Source organism: Hyperolius riggenbachi, chromosome 1 (assembly GCF_040937935.1).
Source record: "Hyperolius riggenbachi isolate aHypRig1 chromosome 1, aHypRig1.pri, whole genome shotgun sequence".
Classification (NCBI taxonomy): Eukaryota; Metazoa; Chordata; class Amphibia; order Anura; family Hyperoliidae; genus Hyperolius; species Hyperolius riggenbachi.
Window position 1 is genome coordinate 147,417,897 of NC_090646.1, and position 26,127 is coordinate 147,444,023.

The window sequence follows — 26,127 nt, forward strand, 5'->3', positions numbered from 1 at the left end:
GTGGGGGACTTTAATGGGGTGAGACTGGTGGTGGTGGGTGTGTGAGGTGACGGACAGGTGTACTCTACAGCAGAGATCGGTGTAGCGCTAACGAGAGAGTGCGCAGTGCGCCCACAAAGACCCTAGCTGACGCTGACTGACGGTGTCCCTATACACAGACTACAGTACAGTACAATTCAGCGAATACACAATACAAGTAATATAAACAATAGGACGAGTGTAGCACTAACAAGAGGGTGCGGACAGCGCAGACGTGCACTGCGCACACAAAGACCCTAGGTAACGCTGTGACGGACGGTCCCTATACACAGACTAGAGTACACTACAGTACTAACTAAACAATAGAAGAATCTAGCTAAACAATAGAACAGGTGTGACTAGATTGCAGAGAGCAGATACAGGACAGGTTTAGCAGTAAAGCTGGGCCTTGCTAACTACAAAATAGTACAATAATCTATCTAACACAGAAGTAGTACAGTAGAGTAGGACAGGTAAGAGCACAGGTAACTAGAGACTAGAGCACAGAGCAGGGCAGGCTGCCTTGCCTAGGCACAGGGCCTAGCTGCTGCAGCTGCAGCAGCACCAGTGACAGTCTCCCTCCCTAGCAGGGCCGGCCCGCTCATGAGGCGGGGTGAAACTTTTGCCTCAGGCGGCAAATTTCCAGGGGCGGCATCCGCCCGTCCGTGCGGGGAGCCGGCCGCCGAGCTGGAGGGGTAGCTGGCAGGACGGGGGTATTGGGCCTAGCGGCGGGGAGGGGGGGTCGGACCCCCCCTCCCTCGCCTGGGTCCCCCGTCCTCCGCTCCCCTCCAGCCTTACATAGAAGCAGCCGCTATTTGTAAGAGGCACGGGCGGGGAGGACTCACCTCTTCCTCGATCCAGCGTGCGCTCCACTGACGTCACTTCCTGCAACGCTGCAGGAAGTGATGTCAGTGGAGCGCACGCTGGGAAGAGGTGAGTCCTCCCCGCCCGTGCGTCTTACAAATAGCGGCTGCTTCTTCTATGTAAGGCTGGAGGGGAGCGCAGTTCGGGGGACCCAGGCGAGGGAGGGGGGGTATGACCCCCTCCCCGCCGCTAGGCCCAATACCCCCGTCCTGCCAGCTACCCCTCCAGCTCGGCGGCCCCCCAGAGCGCCCCCCCTCCACCGGAGGGGGGGGGGTGGCGGCGGAAATTTTTTTTTTGCCTCAGGCGGCAAAAAGTCTAGGGCCGGCCCTGCTCCCTAGTCCCTAATCACACAAACTAAACTGCCTAAAATACAATCTATCTACAATACAAAGCAATACAGGTGAATATCAAGTGTTGGGGTATAAAAACGCTTGGTGTTTTGAACAATAAATGCACTACTTGCACAGACAAAAAGCACTGGAGCAGTCTCTCTCAGTACAATCACTCAGTAAGTCACAAGCAGGACGAGTGAGGCAACATGGCGCCCGCTATTTATAGAGGGGGGCTTGGCCAGGCTCCCCCTCTGTGATTGGCTGCAGTCAGAGGGCTGGGAGCCCTCTGATTCGCTTGTGAGGACTCGAGGTGACGTCACCCGCTGATGACGCTATCCGAGCTCCGTATTCGAGCTCGGATTGCTCGGATATATCCGGGTAGCTGATTGCTATCCGAATGCGCTCGGATAGCACAGCCCGGATAGCTAATACTATTCGAGCTCGGTATTCGAGCTCAAATAGTAAAAAAAGAGCTAGGATATCCGAGTATCTCGGATATCCTAGCTCGGATGAGCACCACTAGAGACAACATCTGTTGTTCTGTCAACCTTGTTGATCATATTAATTAGTATAAAACCACTTCTATGCTGCTGAGCCTTGATGCAGAAAAGGCCTTTGACAGGCTTAGTTGGTCTTTTTTTTGTTTCAGGTACTTAGGGCTATGGACTTTGCAGGTGTATTTGTGAATGTACTTCAGCTCTGTATCCCCCAGGTTGCACTTAAGATTCCATACACTGTCCCAAACCAGTATTTTGCAGTCTCTAATGCCCCTTGTCTCTTCTGCCTTTTGTGCTCTTTATCGAGTCTTTGGTGGCACAGATAAGGGGCAACCCTGACATCACTGGCATTCAGGACAGGTCCGGAAATCTCATTTTAAGCTGTCGCTTTTTGCGGATGACGTTCTTCTGTACATCACAAACCCTAATGTTTCTCTCCTTAAAATGCATGCATACAATAAATGACAGTAAGTTGTACAACAGAGTAGAAAGGAGACACTGGATCATCCACAAGCTGGCACCTTTTTTTCAAAAGCTGGGTACTGACATGGGGATATATACGGTGGGGGCGGGAAGGCCTGACAGCCGTTTTGCTTAAAAAGCTTCCTCAGGGGCCAATGGTAAACGGTTTATGTGTGAACTCAGCCTTACTGATAAAACCTTTTCTCTTTGATTTAAAAGAGGCCTATACATAGAGTTTATGCTTACATAAAATCCTGATGTATTCATGTGGTTTTGCAGTATGAGATGTCCAGCCTACCAGCCCTCCTACTAGGGGCTCAGAGCACTATTAGAGCGGAGCATCATTTCCATTATGTGAACATGCTGAGCATGATAGGCAAACAGAGAGAAATAGGCTAGAGCACAACAATGCATTATGTACTGCAGAGAATAAAACCTTGTATATATTTATTTCTACTAGCTTGTATAGTACAATACATTTCCAGGACATCAGATTGTACTACAGTAATTTATACATACATACACATGTAAAAGATCAGATTTTTTTTTCAGCACCATTTTGTAATGTCAATTAAAAGAAGGAAAAAAAACTGCTCAGTAATAAAAATGTTGCAGGTAAAGGAAAAAACACTGGACTGCTTTTGTTTTTGTAAGAACTCACATCACATGTACACTTAACCTCATCTCCCATCATGCACTGCAGTGGTCAGGGGAACATGACACCTCAGGGAGCTTCAAAATGTTGTAGCTGCAGTTCCTCTTGGGGAAGATCGTGGTTGGTGGGCTGGGGAACAGCCCCTCATAAGTAATGCCACTCAAACCCCCTCCACCCACCACTGCCACAAGTGGTCTACTCTGTGAAGCTCCTCCCTTATCAAAATCAATTTTAGTCACCAAGCATGACTGGGTCGTGCCCGGAATTGTAGGCAACATACAGGGTACAGAGAAGGAGAAAGACACACAACAGATTGACATAAAAGCTTTTGTGCAATGTGACATATTGGGGTTGATTCACTAAACAGTGCTAGTGAATAACGCTATAGCGCTACATGAATTATGCGCATTATTGTGTGCGTAAACTTTTACGCGCGCTAAAACTACACAGTGCACAGTAAAACCACACATTGGCTATCATTCATAAAGCATTTCCGCATGCGGAAATGCATAAAACAGCTGACTTTACCGAACACTCGGCAAAGTCAGCATTCATAAAGGCTCTTTCCGCATGAAAAAATGACACTACCGAGCAGAGCGATACATTTCCGCCTTGTGCGGAGTTTTTCTAGATTAATCTAGAAAAAGTAACAAACACATCCATTCATAAAGATTAGAGCAAGCGGTATGCGGAAGGAAAATACCGCTTGCTCGACAGTAGCGATAGGCGGGCGGATTACATGTAAATGAATGGGACGGACCTCCCAAGCAGCATCAGACAGAGGAGCGCACGGAGGGAATCGGGCAGCTTTTATGTTTCCGCATGTCTTCCGCCACGCTACCGCCAGCTTCCTCCAGAAAACCTCTGCACTTGTATCGCAACAGGCAACTTCTTTATGAATGACCACCCAGAAGTCTTAAGTACCGGTTGCGGAGAAGAACGGTATTTTCCCGCACTACCGACTGGTCCTTTATGAATGATAGCCAGTGTGCGGTATAACTACCCAAAGTGCGGTGGGGAAACACAGCGTGCATTTCAAATGCACAACGCGTGCTGGGAACAAGTTTTAACTGCACAGCGAGCTACTTTGTGCGCGTATGTTTACACGCGTAATAATGGAATGATGCAAGCATTTCGATTAGGTGGTACTCCTTAACATTTTTCAGCTGTTTTTGGCCTATAAAAGCTTTGCTCATGAGAAACTCATTCAGAATAGTTTTAGACTGGGCAAGTAAGTGTTATTTGTTTGTATGTGTCCTTTACATTTTGCAGCTCTTTTTGCCCTGTGTGTATTTTTTAATTGTTTGCTAAGTAGTAATTAAATTGTGTTGCTCATATGTACAATGTCAAGCAACCGTAACTTTTATTGTTTGTATATGTAACAAACGTACCTGATGTGGTCTCTAGCAAGTGCTTGGACAGTGCTGTTCGTTTCAGCAAGCTTCCTGTTCCTCTTTCTCCAATGGCATCCCCGGCTCCCCTGTAGACATGAGTCATGCTGATTCTGGCAGTTCCCATAGTCGGACGCGTGCAAAGCAGAGCTGCCTTTATAGGCTTAAGAGGCGTGTTTGAAGTGTGTCAGCTGATTGCTGACACTTGCTGCAGGGATGTTGCTGATTGGTTGTTTGTCCTGGAGGCTTGGCCTGTAAATCAGGTCCTGCTATAAATTGCCTGGCTGTTCATTCAGCCAGTGTCCGTTATAGCTAACAGCTTGCTGTGTGCTACGGGCCTAGTTAGACTTTGTGCAACGTCATATATCGGTTCATAGCCAATATATACATTCACTAGTTAGCTTGTATTATTTATTGTGATTTGATTATTGTGTTCTGACCTCTTGCTCGTTCTGACTTCGCTTCTGCCTCATCCTTCTGTACTTTTGCCTATCTGATTATCGTTGCCGACCTTTTGCTCATTCCAGACTACGCTTGTGTTTATCCCTTCTGTACTTTCAGTGATCTGATTCCTGGTTTGATCTCGGCCTTTTCTGACTATTCTTCCTCTTCCTGTGCTAGTACCTGCAACACAGTTTTTAGGTCTAGGGAGGCATTCTTATTATTTTCTTGTGTGCTCTGGTCTCATTCGTGAGTTCCAGTCTATTGTCTGTTTCGCTGGTGATACGTTACTACTCAGCATTACATTATAACGGACCAATATATATATATATACTATCATGGAGGGATTACCATGGCAGGTTCAGATTGTTACGGCTGCTGCGAACCAACTCAGTACTACAGTCACTGCACAGGAAGATCATCTGACACAGTTGTTAAACACACCTCCTCCTGTGCACCCAGTAGAGCAGTGGATGCCGTATCTTCCTATTGAGCCTAAGATGCCACTACCTGAGAAATTTCCTGGGGCCAGATCTGACTTTAGTAATTTTATGAACCGTTGTCTATCATATTTTGAGGTTAGACCGAGATCCTCTGGCTCAAAATCCCAGAGAATATCTTTTGATAAGAACACTTTTGCAAGGTAACTCTCAGACCTGGGCTTACGGGTTACCCCCAGGTCATGAAGACTTGCAATAATCTATGATGACCCTGACGTATCATTCACTGCAGCTCGTAAACTCCGTGAACTGCATCAGGACACGGCGGAAGAATATGCTGCTGAGTTTCAATGCTGGTCAATGTCCTCCACTTAGGGTGAGGCAGCCCTTCTTGATCAATTTTTATTAGGGTTGGCAACTTGGCAGATTCTGTGAATGATGCTCTAGTCAGTCACCCTGAACCCAAAACATTGGAAGAGGCCATTGACAGGCGTATCAGGTACCGCCAAAAGGGTAGATCACATCCACCTGTCACATCTGCTCCATGTGTGGGTAGTGCTACTTCAGCCTCTGGCGAAGAGCCAATGCAGTTGAGGTATTCCAAACTTTCCCCTTCTGAAAAACTCAGGAGACACCATGAGGGTCTTTGTATGTATTGCGGTGAGAAAGGGCATTTAGTTCAAAATTGTTCTGTAAAGAAGCAGGCAGAAAAACTCCCATGCCCATGTGTAGTTGGGGAATCTTCCCTGGGCGAGCAGGTTTCTCCTCTTACAGTAAAAAAAAAATACTACTGCCAGTTAATATTTTTGGGAATAATCAGTCTAGTCCTGCACAGGCCTTTGTTGACTCTGGGGCAGCTGGTAATTTTATCAATTCTGAGTTTGCTGCGAGTTTGGGAATTCCAGCCTTGCCTTTACAGAACAAGCTATACGTCACAGCTATTGATGACTCTCCTTTGCAGAGTGGACAGGCCATTGCTATCACACCGGAAGTGTCTTTACAGACTGGAGTGCTGCATTTTGAGAAAATTCAGTTTTTCACTCTCAGGATGCCCTCCAGTCTCTTGGTTTTAGGCCTTCCGTGGTTACAAACACATAATCCAAGTATTGATTGGTGTTCTGGTCAACTTACTAATTGGTCAATGCAGTGCTCAGAGAAATGTTTAAGGAAGGTTCCACTTCATAATGTTGAAATCTTGTCTGACCAATTACCATGTCATTATGCATCCTTCGCTGATGTTTTCTCTCCGTGGTCTGCTGATAAGTTACCCCCACACAGATCCTATGACTGCCCCATTGAGTTATTGCCCGGTACTATGCCCTCCCGGGGACATTTATATAGTCTTTCTGGTCCTGAGCAGTGCTGCTCGGATACCCCTTTTCAAAATGAATTGAATTCGGATCCGGATACCCAGATATCTGGATCCAAATCGGATATCCGAATCCAAACTTTTTGGTATCCGAGTAGAATCGGATATCCGAACCCAATATCCTGGATATCCGGTCAGATTCGGATATCCGGATAGAAAACCAGAATTGGCCTATTAATGGCTTAAATTGCTTCCAAAACTCTCTCTCTCTCTCTCTCTCTCTCTCTCTCTCTCTCTCTCTCTCTCTCTCTCTCTCTCTCTCTCTCTCTCTCTCTCTCCAAAACGGATTTTTGCCATTGAAGGCGTCTACTCGGATATCCTAACTATCCGCCTGGATTTCGGATTTCACATGGAAATTTGAGTTTGCTCGGATAGTGCTATTGGGATTTACAAAGATATCCGAATTCTGATTCAAAGTTCGGATAGTGGAAAAAATTCGGATTATCTGGGTAGTTCGGATACCCGAATATTGGATGACTGGTACTGAGAAGCAGGCTATGAAGGACTATATTAAAGAAAACCTGGAAAAAGGTTTTATTCGTCCATCTACTTCTCCAGCCGGGGCGGGTTTCTTTTTTTGTGGAAAAAAAAAGATGGTGGATTGCGGCTATGTATAGACTACAGAAGCTTAAACAAAATCACAGTAAAGAACAGATATCCACTTCCACTTATTATTGATCTGTTTTCTTAGGTGGCTGGGGCAAATATTTTCAGTAAATACGACCTGAGGGGAGCATATAACTTGATCAGGATTCGACAGGGGGATGAATGGAAGACGGCCTTTAAAGAGACTCTGTAACAAAAATTTCATCCTGTTTTCTACCATCCTACAAGTTCCTAAACCTATTCTAATGTGATCTGGCTTACTGCAGCACTTTCTACTATCACCGTCTCTGTAATAAATCAGTTTATCTTTCCCCTGTCGGACTTTTCGCCCTGTGTCTGGAAGGGTGCCAACTCTTCAGTGCTGATCTGCTATGCACGCCCCCCTCCAGGCCCCTCTATGCACACTCCCGTGTGTGTGTGTGTGTGTGTGTGTGTCTGTCTGTGTGTGTTATTTACATTAGCCAGATTTTCTCTGCTCTCTTATCTTTTACAAGCTGTATAAATCCTCTGTTGTGAAAGGAGTCACACACTGAGGAATTACAGACACCGGCAGAGCTGCCTGCAGGAAGAAACAATCAGCCTGTAACTCTTCAGGGGGTGAGAGCTGCAGGGGGAAAGAAACATACAAATGATCTCTTGAGATTCAAAAGGAAAGCTGTATACAGCCTGCTTGAGTATGGATGTATTTTCTATGTGTGGACATACTGTACATCAACCTACTTCCTGTTTTGGTGGCCATTTTGTTTGTTTATAAACAAACTTTTTAAAACTGTTTGTGACTACTTTTAATGCGGCAGGGAGAGGCGAAATTGTGACAGAGGGGAATAGGAGATGTCCCCTAACGCACTGGTATGTTTACTTTTGTGCGATTTTAACGATACAGATTCTCTTTAAGACTCAAGACGGGCACTACGAATACCTCGTAATGCAATTTGGTCTTTGTAATGTCTCAGCCATCTTCCAAGATTTCGTCAATGATGTCTTTAGGGAGGTTCTGGGCAAATATGTGGTGGTCTATTAGGATGATATCCTCATTTATTCCAAATCCTTGTCAGAACATCGAGTTCATGTAAAATGGGTCCTTCAGAGGTTACGTGAAAACTCATTGTTTTCACGTAATTGGAGAAATGTATTTTTTAAGTTACTGAGGTACCGTTTTTGGGGTATGTGATTTCAGACTCTGGTTTGTCTATGGACAAAAAGCAAGTTTCGGCAGTTTTGGAGTGGCCACCTCCGGGAGACCTCAAGGCACTGCAACGCTTTTTGGGGTTTGCCAATTACTATACAAAGTTCATTAAGAATTTTTCCACACTAGTGGCACCTTTAACACACACCACAAAAAATGGTGCTGATCCTGCTAATTGGCCATCTTCGGCTTGCAAAGCATTCGATACTTTGAAAACAGCTTTTTGCTCTGCCCCCATACTGATGCATCCCAATGTAACATTACCCTTCTATGTAGAGGTTGATGCTTCTGAAGTAGGAGATGGGGCAGTTCTTTCTCAATATTCAGGTCAGCCTGAACGTTTACACCCGTGTGCTTTCTTTTCTAAGAAATTTTTGCCAGCAGAACGGAACTATGATATAGGGAACAGGGAACTCTTGGCTGTTAAGATGGCCTGTTAAAGAATAGAGGCATTGGTTGGAGGGCGCAGAACATCCTGTCACTGTGTTCACTGATCATAAAAACTTAGAGTATGTGGAAAAGGCTAAAAGACTCAACCCCAGACAGGCTCGATGGGCTTTATGCTTTTTTCGTTTCAATTTTACCATAACCTACAAGCTGGGTAGTAAAAATGTTAAGGCTGATGCTCTTTCCAGATGTTTTGATTCAGAAATTTCACAGCCTGAGGATCCAGTTCCTATAATTCCCAACCATTGTGTGGTTGCTGCTACAGACACTCAAAATCCTTTAGATTGGCCTGTATTATTGTACTCTTTTCAGGAAGATTGTCCACCTGAAAAACCGTCAGATGTTTATCATTTCCCCAGTTCCTCTACGTCTACAAGTACTTCGTCAATTCCATGATACCAAACTGGCAGGACATCCTGGCAAGACTAAAACTCTGGAACTATTGGCTTGTCATGTTTGGTGACCAACTATGAGGAGAGATTGTAGACTTTTTGTAGGTGAATGTAGTATCTGTGCCAGAAGTAAGGTCTCTAGGAGCGCCCCTAGAGGGAATTTGATGCCTTTGCCTATACCCCTGGTCCCTTGGACACATTGCCATGGATTTTATAGTGGATTTTCCTTCTTCCGGTGTATGAGTGTTATCTGGGTAGTTGTGGACCGATTTAGTAAGATGGCTCATTTCGTTCCTTTGTGTAAATTGCCTTCTGCAAAAGGAGTTGGTAGAGTTATTTATTGAGCACGGTATTCCAGAGAACATCGTGTCAGATCGGGGAGTTCAGTTCGTCTCTCGTTTCTGGCGATCATTTTGTTCTCACTTGGGGATTGAGTGATCATACTCATCAGTAATTTAAACGTTACTGCTGTAACAATGCAACACAGCTAAAGTGTAAAAAAATATCAGGAACCTTAAGGGGTAATTCCTTAGAATGTGAACCAGTTAAAGAGACACTGAAGCGGAAAAAAAACTATGATATTATGATTTGTATGTGTAGTACAGCTAAGAAATAAAACATTAAGATCAGATACATCAGTCTAATTGTTTCCAGTACAGGAAGAGTTAAGAAACTCCAGTTGTTATCTCTATACAGAAAAGCCATTATCTCTACGACTTTTAAAGTCGTGGAAAGGGCTGTTTTCTGACTTTTATTATCTCAACTGTTAGTTAACTATTTACTTTTCCTCTGGCAGAGGAGAGGTCATTAGTTCACAGACTGCTCTGAAAGAATCATTTTGAATGCTGAGTGTTGTGTAATCTGCACATATTAGAGAATGATGCAATGTTAGAACACTATATACCTAAAAATAAAAAATATGAAAATATTTTCTTTGCTGCTAATCTTCTAGTAATTATTCATAGTACACAACCAATTCATTATATCATATATATATTTTTTTGCTTCAGTGTCTCTTTAAAGTGAAAGTCAATTAAATGTGTTATACATATTATTACACAAATATAGCATAATGTGCTTATGCTGTATTATGTTACTTCAGCCACTGGAGAGCAGTAGAACAGCAAAGAACAAGATTGAAGGGTGCATAATTTTATTCCAGTCACTAAGTGGCAGCAGATCAGCAGCAAAGCATTACTAGGCTAAACGTAAACCTAAGTTGAGTAAAACATTAAAAACACGTTACTTACCTCAGTGGTCGGAAGCCACTGGGTGGTCCAATAGCTTTAAAGGGACCCTTAACTGAGAGGCATATGGATGTTTCGTTTTAAACAATACCAGTTGCTTGTCAGTCCTGCTGATCTTGGGCTGCAATAGTGGCTGAATCACACACCTGAAACAAGCATGTGGCTAATCCAGTCTGACGTTAGTCAGAGCACCTGATCTGCATGCTTGTTGAGGGGCTGTGACTAAAAGTATTAGAGACGCAGGATCAGCAGGAGAGTCAGGCAACTGGTATTATTTTAAAAGGAAAATCCATATCCTTCTCAGTTTAGGTTCCCTTTAACATTTGAGAGGTTACTTCTTTTGTACAATAAGGAGGGAGTTTCAGTTTAGGCATCTTTTTACTGTGACAGATTAGGGTTAGAAAAACTAACACGCTGCTGATACTTAAAAGATACCTTAGCTTAAAATTAAATTAAAAATGGGGGCAGCAGGCATATTTAGTGGGCTCTATGCCCACCGCTCCCCCGTTCTCATCTGTCCCCCTCACTGCCTAGCGACCCCTCAAACTTACTTCCTGGTCGATGTGGTCACGGCTTACTGCGCAGGCGCTGCCTGGTGGCGCGTGTCATTTATTGCGTGTCTATGGCCAGGAGTGCTTTGCGCAGGCACACTACGTAGTTGTGACGTCACAACTTTGTAGTGTGGCTGCGCAGAGCCCTTGCGGGCGCAGTAACAAGCAAGTTAGCCGATTGGCAGTGTATGCACAGTCATCTGCGACTACCCCGACCAGGAAGTATGTACGGGGTGTTGCTAGGCAGTACCGGAGGGGGACAGAGGAGAACGGGGGAGCGGTAGGCATGAGCAGAGCCCACTAAACATGCCTGCTCCCCTTTTTTAATTTAAATTTTAAGCTAAGGTATCCTTTAAAAAACAAGACACATAGGTGAAATACACCACCTATAGCCCAACTCCTGGCACTGAATTTGCATGTTGGTACTCTAGTATGTCAGTGTTTTCTGCTCCTGAGACTAATCTTAAGGCCGGCTTCACACTTCAGTTTGGAGGCAGCGGTGCGGTGCGGCCCGTGCATCATACCACCAAAAACTGGCCAACAGGAAATGATGCTTACTTCCTGTTGGGCAATCATTGATGTGCGCAGAAGCATATTTCTAAAATACGCTTCCGTGCTTGTGCGATGCTGAAAATTGCAGCAGGTTTTTTTAAAGACGGGCGTTGCCATATACTTATTTGACTTCCACTCCGATGCAGGTCGCCGCTGGAGCCGCAGAGTAATGTAAGCTTGGAATCACGTTACGGCACTTCCAGTGCAGCATACCGCAATGTGGGGAGTGTGAACTCCCCCATAGACTTTAATTGCCCGGGGGCGTGGTGCGGTAGATTTACTGCACTGCAATGCCCTAGTGTGAAAGGGCCCTGAGCCCTCTGTTGCTGACTTTCCTCACATCACTAGCAGGCCATCACTGAAGTTTTACTGATTGATGTGCGACATGACACATGAGACGTTCTTGCATTGCCTGTTAATGTTGCTGTGCAGGTCTGGATTTCCTATAAGGGCCCATTCACCCTTGAGCGTTTTGCCGGCGATTTCGGCAAAATGCTCAAACGCTAGCGCTTTTCAAAACGCTAGAGTAATAAAAGTTTATGGGTCCATTCTCATTTGGGGGATTTACGCTAATCGCCGCAAATCATCCAAAAATGCTACAAACGCGTAGCCTGCACCACTTTCAGGCGATTTCCCGGTGATCGTGTCTAGTGCTATAGAAGCGCAAAAATCGATCGCTAAAAAAATCGCCAGGTGTGAATAGTGATTTTTTGGGGGCGTTAATCGCCAAAAAACGCCAGACGCCAGAGCTAAACGCTAGCAAAATCGCTAGCGTTTTGCGATCAGCAAGTGTGAATGGGCCCTTAGGCACTGTGAAGAGCAACTGTTTCTGTCCTCCCCCCCCCGAGACATTTCTGCACTTCCTCTGTGGTCAAGAAGTGGTAGAAATATTCATAGAAAGGGAAACAAGACAACAATGACAATGCAAAAGAGCTTTTAACCTCTGACCACACCATCCAACATGAAACAAAGGTTTTAACCATAAAATAGAGCTCCGATTGTATTTGCAAAGTTTCTTCCTTGAGACGATTCATACTTTGAATGTAAGTTGGACTTGTGGCATGACTTATTGGTACAGTTAGTGCTCTGTTCCACTGCATGAACTTGCATCTGATCTTTGTAGCACATGCAGTTTTCTAATCACACAATGCTCAGTTGTTTCATCGCTACCCGTGTGAGATTGCATTATGAGTGTGGCATTTTCGTAGTTAGGGCCTAAAGCTTGTGGCTAACCTAAAATACTTGATCACCAGCCTGAGTACATGCAGCTCAACAGCAGTGCATGAAATTGTCGTAATTGCTATAGACAGGGACAGATCTTCTTTCAGGGCAAGAATCTGTGTGTGAACGGTGTTTAGCAGATTTATTCGCAGACGACTGCTAGTCAGGGCCGGCCCTAGACTTTTTGCCGCCTGAGGCAAATTTAGGAGAAAATTGCAATTACAATACAGTGGGCGGCGATGCAGGAAGTGACGTCAGTGGAGCGCACGCTGGAACGCGGAAAAGGTGAGTCCTCCCCGCCCGTGCCTCTTACGATCGGGCAGCGGCTGCTTCCTAATTACAGCTGCAGGGGAGCGCAGATCGCGGGACCCAGGCGAGGGAGGGGGGGTCCGACCCCCCTCCCCACTACTAGGCCCAATACCCCCGACCTGCCCGCTACCCCTCCGGCTCGGCGGCCGCCCCCCCCTGCACCCACGGACGGGCGGGTGCCGCCCCTAGAAGTTTGCCGCCTGAGGCAAATGTTTCACCCCGCCTCATGAGCGGGCCGGCCCTGCTGCTAGTGAGTCCTGCAAGGTGTGGTTGAGAGCAACAGTTTTGTTTTATCCTTAAAGAGAAACCATGACTAAGAATTGAACTTCAGCCCAATCAGTAGCTGATAACCCCTTTCCCATGAGACATCTTTTCCTTTTCATAAACGGATAACCAAGGGGCTCTGTATGGCTGATATTGTGGGGAAACCCCTCCCACAGTGTGATGTCAGGACCATGGTTCTGGCATCACCCTGTGAGAGGCTTGTTGCATTGTGGTAAATAAACTTTTTACAGCTGTTTCCAACTGCCAAAAACTTTAGCTGGAGGGGAGCGCAGAGGGGAGAGCCCCTAGGTGAGGGAGAGGGGGGGGGGGAACTTCCCCTCTCCCCGCCGACTGTGGCCAAGGCTTTCCAATCATGCTGCCACCCTTCCAGCCCCCACAAAACGGCCCCGAGCGGGCCCCAGGGGGGGGGGGTCCGGGTCGGGCCCCCCCGCAGGCGCAGGGGCTGCAGGGCCTGCAGGGCCTATTGGTACGCCAGTGCCCGTTCGTTTATCTAAGCCCCCGCAATGATCGGCTGCTTCTATGAGAAGCAGCGAGATCATTGTGATTTTCCCAGCCTCATTGTGCTTCCTGCAAGCGTACTTCCTGTACGCATGCAGGTCGCATGAACAAAAAATCACTGTGGCCATCTTGTGGCCAAATAGTAAAACTACACCCTAAAGCATTTTTCATATACACATACATTAGTTTTACACAATAAATTAACTCATTACCTCCCACACTCCCCAATTTATTTATTAAAAAAAAAAAATTACAATAAAAAAAAAAACATAAATAAAAAAAATATTTATGTCAAGAGGGTATAACACTGTTACTTTATAAACTATGGGCTTGTAATTGGGGATGGACGCAAAACTGAAAAAAACACACCTTTATTTCCAAATAAAATATTGGCGCCAAACATTGTGATAGGGACATAATTTAAACGGTTTTATAACCGGGACAAATGGGCAAATAAATTTCATGGGTTTTAATTACAGTAGCATGCATTATTTAAAATTTATAATGGCCGAAAACTGAAACATAATGATTTTTTCCCACATTTTTTCTTATTTTCCCATTAAAACACATTTAGAATAAAATAATTCTTGGCATAATGTCCCACCTAAAGAAAGCCTAATTGGTGGGGAAAAAAACAAGATATAGTTCATTTCATTGTGATAAGTAATAATAAAGTTATAGACGAATGAATGGAAGGAGTGCTGAAAGGTAAAAATTGCTCTGGTGTTTCAGGGGTAAAACCCCTCAGTTGTGAAGTGGTTAATAGTACTCGATCAGATTGATCGTACGGTCGATCATTCAAGGGATTGCATCATTAGTGGGCACCTTTACCAAACCAATCAGGATCGCAAAATGCAAGCATGTAAATTAAAAATTGCATAAAAAAATGCACCAAATCAGATAAAATTGCAGGATTATTTACTTTATTTTTTGTTTTAAGGGAGCAACTCGCAGTGTGCTTGCATTTGTAGTGGAAAAGGCCCTCACTCAGTGGCTAGACCTGGGGCCAGCAGGGCATTGTTCGCTCCTCCCCCCCTCCCCCCCCCCCCCCCCCCCCCACTCAGTAACGTACAGTTAATTGTTTCAAAACTCCAGCAGCATGCATTAAACAGTTACTTTAACTCTAAGGCCAACATGTGATTTTCCGAATGCCATGCATGTTTGTATAGAAATATGCATATATTTTCCTCTGCAGTTCTATTGTTTTGCATAGGGAAATCAGGGGCCCCAACCGTCCCGTTTTCATCGGGGCGGTCACGGGTTGGGGGAGGGGTCCCCCTCCGCAGGCAGCGGAGGAAAACAAAAAGGACCGAGGCGCCAGCCGGCGGCTGTGTGTGGGATGTGGGTCTGGGATAAGATTGTCCCTCCGAATGTGCCCCCCAGTGTCCCCCTGTATGGAGAGATAAGAGCGCAGCGGAGCGGGCAGTCTTACCATTCTTCCTCGCGTACCGGGCATCTGGTCTTCTCCGCTTCCTGCGACGTCACAGGAAGTGGATTGAAGCAAGATAGATGCCCGGTACGCGAGAAGGAATGGTAAGAATGGTAAGACTGCCCGCTCCGCTGCGCTATTATCTTTCCATACACGGGGACACATTTGGGAGAGGGACAATCTTATCCCAGACCCGCATCCCACACACAGCCGCCGGCTGGCACCTCAATCCTTTTTTCACTTCCACTCCACTTACCACATTGCAGATATATATATATATATATATATATATATATATATATATATATATATATATAAATCTGCAATGTGGTAAGTGGAGTGGGTGTGTCAGGGGGTGTGGTTGGGTGTGTGTCAGTGGTGTGGCTTAAGTGTCCCGGTATCACATCTCAAAAAGTTGGGAGGTATGGGAAAATGTACAATGTCTGTAAAATAGCAACATGGTGTCAGGTATTTTTCTGTGCATGAAAAGAAGCATTCTTTGTAAACCAGGTAATTAACATGAAAAAAAGTAGAAGCAGGGCCTTACTGAGGCATCTGCAAACTGCTGTCCTAAGTTAGGGCAGTCATGAACTGTAATGCTTTAATAGAGTAGATGTTTGATACACAGGCTGCTGGAGGTTGGATTAATGGGCCAAAGCAGCTCTTTCATTTATAAAATTATTTAACAAACAAAAAAAACTTGAGTCAACAACCAAAGACTCGAGACCTATAAACAAGAACATAAAGGGTAGAAACTCAGCAAGTCACCCAAATACTTAAAACTGCACAGCCATGGCCACCAGCCTTGGATGCCACCTGGGGGACAACTGTAAGAAATTACCACATGGTCCTACCTAGAAACTAGCATCAATATTCAACCGGAGGAATACGCACCCAGGCTTACCCTCCCCACAATCACTAACGGTTTAGGGACCTCCGAGGACCCAGCCCCTGTAGGCTGCAATGACAATTACTGGCGCCATACTCTGCCTGAAAGAAAAGAAAAAGAGAACATACAGGCCAATAAACATAGCATTAAGGGGGGTGAGTGGGAAACTTCTCCTCTCCAGCAAATGGTGAGCCCTTCCTTCCTGGCTAAATCCTCCCCATCCTGCTTGGAATCCCCAATCCCTATACCAAACACCTCCCTCCCCTACCATATACCGTAAACTCTTGATTAACCCTGTCCTAGTTTAAGCTGATGGCAAACTGACCTCCCTTCCCTGAGGCAGCCAAGACCCATCATGTTTGGGCCCCTCCGACACCCTGCGGGTTCCTCCAGGCCTTGTTCTTTCACCAGAAATGCCCTTTCTTTATCTCACTTAAGCACAGACAAAAGAACAGAGAGATCAAAGTAAGCATTAAGGTGGCCATACACTGGCCCGATTCCAGGCCGTTTCGACAGCAGATTCGATCCTGGGATCGAATCTGCTGCCAATCGTTCGCGGTAAACGCCGCCGATGATCCGATTTCCTCCCGAAATCGGATCGGTCCGTCAATCGCGCCGTGCGGGAAATTACCCTCGATCGCCCGCGGGTAAAGTGCGCGTCGCTAGCGGCGGACGATCCGATGAAAAATACATTACCTGATGCGGGCTCCCGGGCGTCTTCTCCGCATCTTCTCAGCGCTGCACCCGCTCCATCCCGGCGCTTCCTGGGTCACTGCAGTGACCCAGGAAGTTCAAATAGAGGGCGCTCTATTTGAACTTCCTGGTCACGGAGTGACACAGGAAGCGCCGAGATGGAGCAAGAACAGAGCGGTGCAGCGTGGAGAAGATGCCCGGGAGCCAGCGTCAGGTAATGTATGCGCGGGGGGAGGACAGGCGGCAGTAGCAGCTGAACAGATTGTGATCGGTTTCAGGCTGAAATCGATTCACAATCTGTTTGCAGTAAAGGCAGCCATACGATCCCTATCTGATCAGATTCGATCAGATAGGGATCTGTCAGCTGGTCGATCTGATGGCACATCGACCAGTGTATGGCTGCCTTAACTTTCTACTGCATTGAGTGGTATGAAGTTGTGGTAACACTTTGATCCATTTTCAACTTTTTTTTTGTTGTTGTTGCCAAAATGTGTTTGATATTGAATGGCACAAGGTATAACACATCAACTGTGTTCAGATCTCTATCAAAATTGAACGGGGTACTAGGCGGGGTTACTTCTCTCTCCAGCTATCTTCAGCCTTTGTATGGAGTCACTTGCCCTTAAGATTAGCGAGGCATTAAACATTAAAGGTTACACTATTGGTAGCACATCCTACAAAGTCTCACTATTGCGGATAACTTGGCCCTCACTAATCCTCTCACCTCAGTCCCAACTTTACTCAGTCTATTTTCAGATTTTGATCAAGTTTCGGGGCTGTCCTTGAACTTGAACAAATCTGAACTCCTCCCTTGCCATATACCCAATCAGGTGGTGTCCACTCTAGCTACCAACCATGGATTTAAGGTTAAAGGCAGATATGTCAAGTATTTAGGTGTGAAACACATTAGGCTACCCTGTGGCATGTTCTCTACAAACTACTCTCCCACTATCTGTAATGCCTGGCATACACGGGTTCGATCCGGCGGCCGATTAGCCACCTGATCGACTCCCGCCGCGTCCCCGCTCATCCACGGGTGCGCGTGGATCGATTCCCGCTCGTTCCCGCTGGCGTTCCTTATCAGCCACTCGATTCCCCGCTATTGTCCGCCGGCGGGGATCGAGCGTGGAATCTATCCTGCAGGTTATCGGACCTGTCCGGATATTATCAATCGAGCCGTCAGTGGCTCGATTGATAAGGGAGAATCTTGCCGTGTATGCCTGCCATTACTGTAACGATCGGTGAAGCACAGAGAGGATCTGATTACCGGTGATCTGCAGTATCACTGGGAATACAGATATATACCAGATTATAAGTCATCTGCAGTATCACCGATAATCCGATATACCAGCTAACCTCTGTTCACCTGAGTAGAGTGTAGTGTTAGGTGCAACAGTAACACTTAGAGGACTAGGCCTCAGCGCAGTAAGGAGTACTGCACAGATTCCTTCCGAAGACCTGAACTCTCCAAGGCGGGAGGAGTCAGGTCGAGAGTAGGAAGGATTGTCTGAAAGTGACACTCAGGAGGAAGTGTCACTAACAGGACGAGGAACCGCCTCCAATAGTAAGGTCGGTTCTCGAGGTCGGACAAGCCAGGTCGTAAACACACGGACAGATAAAGTACAGATTCAGAAGGCAGAGGCGGAGTCTAGGTGCAGGCAGGGTTCGGCAACAGGGTATCAGAAATATCGAGGTACAAGATCAGGAGGCAGAAGCAGAGTCTAAGGACGAGCCGGGGTTCGGCAAAGGAGTATCAGAATGGCAAGGTACAAGATCAGAGTTCAGGAGGATAGTCAGGCAGGCAAGGGGTCATAACAGATCATTACAATCAAACTAGTACTTTAAGCTATCAACAGAATCTAGCTAAGAGTAGGATTACAGCTCTAGCTTGTCCCGGCACACTTAAGGATCTGACTAAGGGTCTGAGTGCTCCCACGTTGTGTTCGCAACGCCAGACAACCAGCAACTGAACAGCCGGCAGTATATATACACAGAGATCTCTCCACACCTCCCTAAGTGCTGGACCAATGAGGGAAGGCAGAGTTGTCAGCTGACCAGCCTGGTCAGCTGACCCCTTTCTGACCACCACATAAGCCCTGCCTCTCCGCGCGCACGCGCGTCATTCTGAACTTGGAGGGACAACGGGGCCATGAGCGCTAACCGCCGCGTCGGACGCGGCGGTTTCACCGCGCTCCGCCATGCCCTTCACAGCCGCCTCACGCAGAGTAGAGGCGGCTGCTTTTCCGTGCTGCGCCATGTGCTCCACGGAACCAGCCGCCCCACGCTGAGTGGAGGCGGCTGCCTTACCGCGATCTCTCACAATTATCCTTGCAATCTCATCACCAGAGGGTTCAAGCTCCCTCTGTCCCTTACTGGGAATACACCATACAATTTTCTTTTAGATTCTTCTGTTAAGCCTCATCTACACAGTTAGATGAGGCTGCGATCCGGCGGCTCGATTAGCAGCCGGATCGCCTTTTCCGCGTCCCCGCCCGCCGCGCGTGTGCCGCATTCGATTCCCCGCTTGTCCCCGCCGGCGCCGCTTATCTTCCGCTCGATTCCCTGCCATTGTCCCCTCGCGGGGAGCGAGCAGGGAATCAGCGGTGGGGAGTTCCGTCCTGTCGGATCTTATCAATCGAGCCGCATCAGCGGCTCGATTGATAAGGAACATCGCGGCCTCATCTACGCGTGTAGATGCGGCTTTAGATTTTTCTGTTAGATTTTCTGTTAGAATGCATAATTAGATTATTTTCTGTAGAGAATGGTCAATATCTCTGGTGCATTGTCTTCTGTTTATCTCCTGCTGAGTAGAACAATGCCTAATTGCTCGACAGATAGATGGTAAGATTCAACATTTCCAACATGTTGAACTTTATCTATCTGGCAGGTAAATCTAATACTGGGCATACACGAGTCGATCCGGTGGCTCGATTAGCCGCCGGATCGACTCCTGCCGCGTCCCAGCTTGTCCGCGCGTGCGCCCGGATTGATTCCTGCGCGTCCCCGCCGGCATTTCTCATCTTCCGCTCGATTCGCCGCTATTGTCCGCCCGCGGGTATCGAGTGCGGAATCGATCCCCGCGGTGATCGGACAAGTCGGACATTATCAATTGAGCCATCAGGCTCGATTGATAAGCCTCCCTCGACGCCGTGTATGCCCAGCATAATGCTGGGTTTACGCCATTCAGTTTTCTGTTAGATTTACCTGCCAGATAGATAAAGTTCAACATGTTGGAAATGTATCTTACTGTAATGTCAGGCTTGGCAAGTTATCAGTTCACAGCTCAGCTCCTATGCCCCAATCTATCCCCACCTTCTTCACCCTGTGTGGCGCGTCCCCGCTTGAACGGGAGGTAAGGAAACAACACCTGCCCGACTTCGGTTACACCCAGGCCTTGTAGGTGCAAGGTATAGGAGATGAACGTAGAGTGAACTATGTAACTCACCAGAACCTAACAGGAGATAAGCAGAGTCCAGTAACAATCCCAGGTCATGCACGTACAATCCGAAGTATCGAGGTACACAAGGAGCAGGCGAAATCAAGGTCAGGTAATCCTAGGTCGGTCCAGGCAGAGATCAGAGAGTAGTCAGGGATCAGGCAGAAGGTCGGTTCAGGCGGAAGGCAAGCGTAGTCAGATTCCAGGCAGAGATAAGTTCACAGGTAATCAATAAGCAGTAAATCACACCCAGCAGAAGCACACAGCCAAAGCTATCAAAGGCAATCACAGGAAGCACTCAGCAGGTTTAAATACTTCATGCAACCAATCAGTGGTCCACCACATGCACACAGCAGCCAATCACACGCAGGCAATAATCCTGTTTAAGTGTCAGATGAAGAGATCAGCTGACACAGATAGCAATACATGTTAGCTAGCTAATTACTCAGCTGACGAACAAAACCTCTTGGCTGTGTATTAGCTATAGCATACTGGTTAAAGGTATTGCCTCCAACGTGAGAGACCAGGGTTCAATTCCGGCCAGGGACAGCATTCATATTTTATATTTATTAAATAAACCCCTGTCAGCTGACTAAACTGTCAGCTGACACTACCTCTGTCGCCACCTCAGACCATACTGTGGCAGAGAGGAGCGAGACATCCGCCCACCAGTGTGCGCAGAGCGATCCCCAGTGCACGCATCACCAGCGGAGGATGGCCGTTGACATGCGGAAGTGGGGGACCCGACGCAACTCTCGTCAGGAGCGGTCGCATTGCGGGAACCTCCAGGTGAATTCCTAACACCAGGGCCGGGCCGAGGCAAAGGCTGGAGAGGCTCCAGCCTCAGGGCGCAGTGTAGGAGGGGGCGCAGAATTCATTCAGCTGTCATTCCTAATTGTGTATGAAGCAGAAAGAAATAAGAAAAGGGAATACATAGCAGTGAATGCAAGCCATATAACTAGATATTAAGGTGTTGGGAAGGTTGTGGGCCCTGTGGCGCCTCTTAGTCTAATAGCAATCAGTGTGTGATGGCTGGGGTGGCATGGATGGAGGGGCGCACTTTGGTGTCTCAGCCTTGGGTTCTGGAGGACCTTGTCCCAGCTCTGCCTAACACTTACGATCTATCTGTCGAGCAATTAGGCATTGTTCTACTCAGCAGGAGATAAACAGAAGACAATGTACCAGAGATAATGACCATTCTCTACAGAAAATAATCTAAGTATGCATTCTAATAGAAAATCTAACAGAAGAATCTAACAGAAAATTGTATGGTGTACACCCAGCATAACAGAAAATTGTATGGTGTATTCCCAGCATTAGTGGCTGTATACATGCAGTGCATATGACCTTGCTATGTAAGCTTCTTTACTAGTTCAGGGTCCGATTCCTCCGTGTCTGAGCTCCTGAACTGGTGTGGTCCAGTCTCTCTCAGGTCTCCAAAGTAGCTAATACCTCACCATTTTTGGTCCATACCTTATTACTTTGGAAGAGATATAGGTTTACTCTTCAACTCCAAACAGCCCCCTCCTTGAATACCCTGATTTTGCATAATCCTGATTTTACTCTGGGCCTGTGTGGGGATTTGTCCTGGCTAGGGGAAATTAAATTTACTAGGTTAGCTAACTTTGTGCACAATGGCCAGCTAATCTCCCCCCTCACTCTGATTAACCAACATGCCCTGAATCCTTCCCATGCCCTTTTAATACATCAAATACAACACTATTGGTCCTCTTTGGGTTGCCTCCTCTCTGACCCTGCTGATACTTACTTTGAGCGGTGTCTTGGGACTCAGCATTTGATAAAGGAATTATTTCATACCTCAATGGTCTTATTGTAGCTCATCCAGAGTAATATATGTCTCCAGTCTTGGCCAAGTGGCAGCAAGCGAATCTAGGATTGTAGATTTCCCTGGCCAAATGAAGCTACTGTTTTGAGACCCTTATGAAGGATAGTTACTACTATTCTTTTCTTGAGACTAACCTCAAACTCCTCCATCGAGTCTACCTGACTCTAGTTAAAGTCAACCACATTTATCCTCAAAGCTCGAATTTATGCTTCAGGAGTTGTGGGGCAAGGGGTTCTTTCTTCTATATTTGGCGGGACTGCCCGGGGGTTTCCGTATTTCGGAGCTAGGTTAATGCTTTGATTTCTCAAGTAATTTGTAGGACACTGGCTCTCAGACCTGCAATTTTACTTTTAGGTTATAAGACAAATATTAGGAAGCACCCTACCCATCATCTTGTCCAACATATTGCTAACTCGGCTCACTCCTACCTGGCCTCAAAGTGGAAGTCACCTGTTCTTGAATTAAACCCTGTGGTATCTCGAGTACATTGCCTTATGATAAATGAAAGAATGATAGCAATGGTTGAGCATTGTATGTTGCAGTTCTACAAGACTTGGGACGACTGGGTTGATGCAGATAATGTTGGGCTGTCCTATTTGGCTTTTTTCCTGACCCTTTAATGTTCCCGAATAAGACAATTTGCATTGTCTTATATCAATATAATGCTTTGCTACCTTTCTCTACTCCTGGTGGCTATACTGTATATATTTTATGTTTTGTTATATTTTATTTTTTTATATCTCATCATGTGCACTTTACAATTGTTGCCATTGATGCTTTTCTACTTATCATGAGCCCCGTATGAAGTAATGTTTTGCACATTTTGCAAATGTTTATTTTGGTTCTACAAAATAAAAACTTGTTGAAACGAAAAACACAAATCGCACAAAAAAAGTAGAGAGAATCACATGCTGCAAAAATGCACAAACCATGGTCTGATCACACATGCATTTTGCAGTGGAAAACTGCCCTAAATTCAGATAAGGTGCTGAATGAATATATAATTTCATTAACCTATGTATAATTTATATAAGGATGATGGAGTGTCACCTCTAGCAATACACCAACTGACCCTGAGTGATGCAATAGTAAAACAGATAAGCTGCAAACTAAACTTCTGAACTGAATTTTACTAAGGTAAAGTATATTGCATCATTATGATGAGGAAGGTAACTGAGTGATGTTTGCCAAGTACACAGTCTTTTGTTCCCTCCCTCTCTCCAGCCCATCTATTTGTGATACAATCACTTGTTGTGGAGTTTGTGCAAGAGATCACCAGGGAGAGCTCAGACGCCATCCAGCTTCCTTAAGGTAACTTATACAATGTTCTATGCAAGCTGAACTAGCTTTTCATGCAGATGACAGACCAGAAATAAAATAACATGGGAGCATTCTGTAATTTGCTGTTAGGTTTGCAGGATCTGTTCACTGACTCTCACTAGTGGAAGAGGTGTTTTGCCCACCAGGACACAACTGGGATAAACTCAACTAGTGGTTGAGAGAACAGTGACACCTCAGTGTGGAGCCTCCGAGAAGAGAGGATGAGAAATTTCGTAGTCAGTAACGAGCTAGGGTTGAGGCAGGAGGCAGACAGGTAGAGTCCAATAACAATCCAAGTCAGGGAAGGGGGCAGGTTTTGTATTTGGGGGTCACAAGCCAGAGTCTACGCAGGGATCAGATCAAGGACAGTCAGGTGGGTCAGGTCCCAATGGAAGGAGTAAGACAGGGTAGGGCTAGGCCAGGAACAAGAATCAATGCTAACCAACTAGCTGTCAGAATGAACAGCAATGGGCGATGGGATGAACTGGCCTTTTATAGGAGCAGACCGACATTTTGACATAGAGGTTCACCAAAACTTTGCGCAAGCGCGTGCAAAGCCCTATGCCATTCTACACAGGCATGCACACGCCTCCAGCCACAGTCACTAAACCAAATGCGCATCCAGGGTTAACAAAGGACACCAGTGCCTGAGCGAAGACACATGTGTATGACACTCGCAATAAGTATTGCATTAACATATCTGTGTCTCTTTGCCTATTGATACAATAGATTGAAACACGGTAATGGAATTAAAGCAGGAACCACTGTAACAAAGGTTACCTTGTTGTGGTAATCTGGCTAGAGCAATATACTGCATACTTGCTAAAACAATTAAAGCAGTGATTTGGCCAAAGACTTAAAGATTTGTTGCATATTGATTGACCACATCCCTCAACACCTGGCCTTCCCTTATTTAAATTATACCTGTAACAATCTCTGGAGATGCAGCTGCAGGCAGTCAGGATACCTCCGCAGCTGCTTCGGCTACCCTGTCGGGCGTTTCTCCCGTTCCTCTGGCGCTTCTGCAGCTAATTTTATGGATTACGATTTTGCTGTTAAGTTTGGTTTTCCTACCCTTTCCTTGGGACGTCAGATTGTGGTTACTGCAGTGGATGATTCACCACTATAGGGCAAACAACCTCTCTCTCACACTCCTGTATTATTGTGTCAGATAGGGGCTTTGCACAAAGAACAAATACAATTTTTTGTTCTTAAGATGGCTACCTCCACTGTGATCCTTGATATGCCGTGGCTTCAAAAACATCCCCCTCAGATCGACTGGAGTTCCAGACAATTGTTGAGCTGGTCCTCTTTTTGCCATCATCATTGTATGGAGAAAGTCACTATATGTGCTACCAAGGTTCAAGTGGAGGGGTTGCCTATTCAGTATTCAGACTTTGCTGATGTTTTCTGTCCCAAGGCGGCAGACAAACTTCCTCCTCATCGAAGTTTTGACTGCCCCATTGAGTTGAGATCAGGTTGTATGCCCCCTAGAGGCCATTTGTGTAACCTTTCTGGGCCGGAGAAACTTGCCATGCAGGAATATATTAAAGAAAACCTGGCCAAAGGTTTCATCTGTCCATCTAGGTCCCCGGCCGGGGCAGGTTTCTTTTTTGTACAGAAAAAGGACGGTGGCCTTCGGCCATGTATCGATTACAGACAGCTAAACAAAATTACTGTGAAAAATCGTTATCCTCTCCCTCTGATTGATGACTTGTTCTCTCAGATTACTGATGCGAGTGTCTTCACCAAACTCGATCTCAGAGGGGCATACAACCTGATTCGCATAAGAGAGGGTGACGAGTGGAAGACGGTGTTCAACACACCCGATGGGCACTACGAGTACCTGGTGATGCCCTTCGGGTTGTGCAACGCACCCGCTGTCTTCCAACAGTTGATTAATGAAGTCTTTAGAGAGGTTCTGGGGCAGTTCGTCCTTGTGTACTTAGATGACATACTCATTTTTTCATCTAATATTTCTGAACACAGGGAGCATGTGAAATATGTGTTAACCACTTGAGGACCTAGGGCTTTCTACCCCTTAAAGTGGATCCGAGATGAACTTTTACTCCTTACATAATTGTGTTCCTTACATATAGTTTATAGGGCATTCCTCAAGCCAAATACTTGTTTTGTTTTGTTTTAATACCCTAATTTCATATAAACTAAACAAGCCACACCCACAGCTTCTCCAGAGTGCCTTGGCGCTTGCAAGGGATTGTGGGATTTCAGTCTGGGCCGGTGAAAAAGGTGTTACTAGCTATAGATTTCAGAGGCAGAGTTTTCACAATCTGAGAGCTGCAGTGCAGATACAGATCAGTTGCCTGTGTAATGGAGGAGATAAGAGTGGAGTTTTCACAGAATATGCAGATTAGCATGCCTAGATACAGATAAGCTTGCCTGTGTGTGTACTTGTGTAATAGTGACAAGCAGAAAACATGTCTGCTCCCATTGTATCACAGGAAAAAATATGAATATACTGTTGAAGCTGTTTGAAGATAGATTTGCTGTGTAAACTATCTAAACTTTAGATAAGATATATAGACAAGTCACTTGTTATATTTAGTTTTTCATCTCGGATCCGCTTTAAGGACCGGCCACTTTTTTTCCATTCAGACCACTGCAGCTTTCACGGTTTATTGCTCGCTCATACAACCTACCACCTAAATGAATTTTGGCTCCTTTTCTTGTCACTAATAAAGCTTTCTTTTGGTGCTATTTGATTGCTCCTGCGATTTTTACTTTTTATTA

At 45.9% G+C, this 26,127-nt stretch overlaps 2 protein-coding genes across 2 annotated transcripts in view; one reads left to right on the plus strand and one right to left on the minus strand.

Moving 5' to 3' along the window:
- The window catches only part of LOC137567913 (caspase-3-like), a 134,710-nt gene extending 130,356 nt beyond the window's left edge, over window positions 1–4,354 (minus strand). Inside the window, exon 1 of the mRNA XM_068278715.1 lies at window positions 4,220–4,354. The gene's annotated coding sequence lies outside the window, so the exon portion shown is untranslated. The remainder of the gene's footprint in view (window positions 1–4,219) is intronic.
- An 18,950-nt stretch (window positions 4,355–23,304) lies between these two features.
- LOC137567897 (caspase-3-like) overlaps window positions 23,305–26,127 on the plus strand; it is a 161,870-nt gene continuing 159,047 nt past the window's right edge. Inside the window, exon 1 of the mRNA XM_068278713.1 lies at window positions 23,305–23,367. The gene's annotated coding sequence lies outside the window, so the exon portion shown is untranslated. The remainder of the gene's footprint in view (window positions 23,368–26,127) is intronic.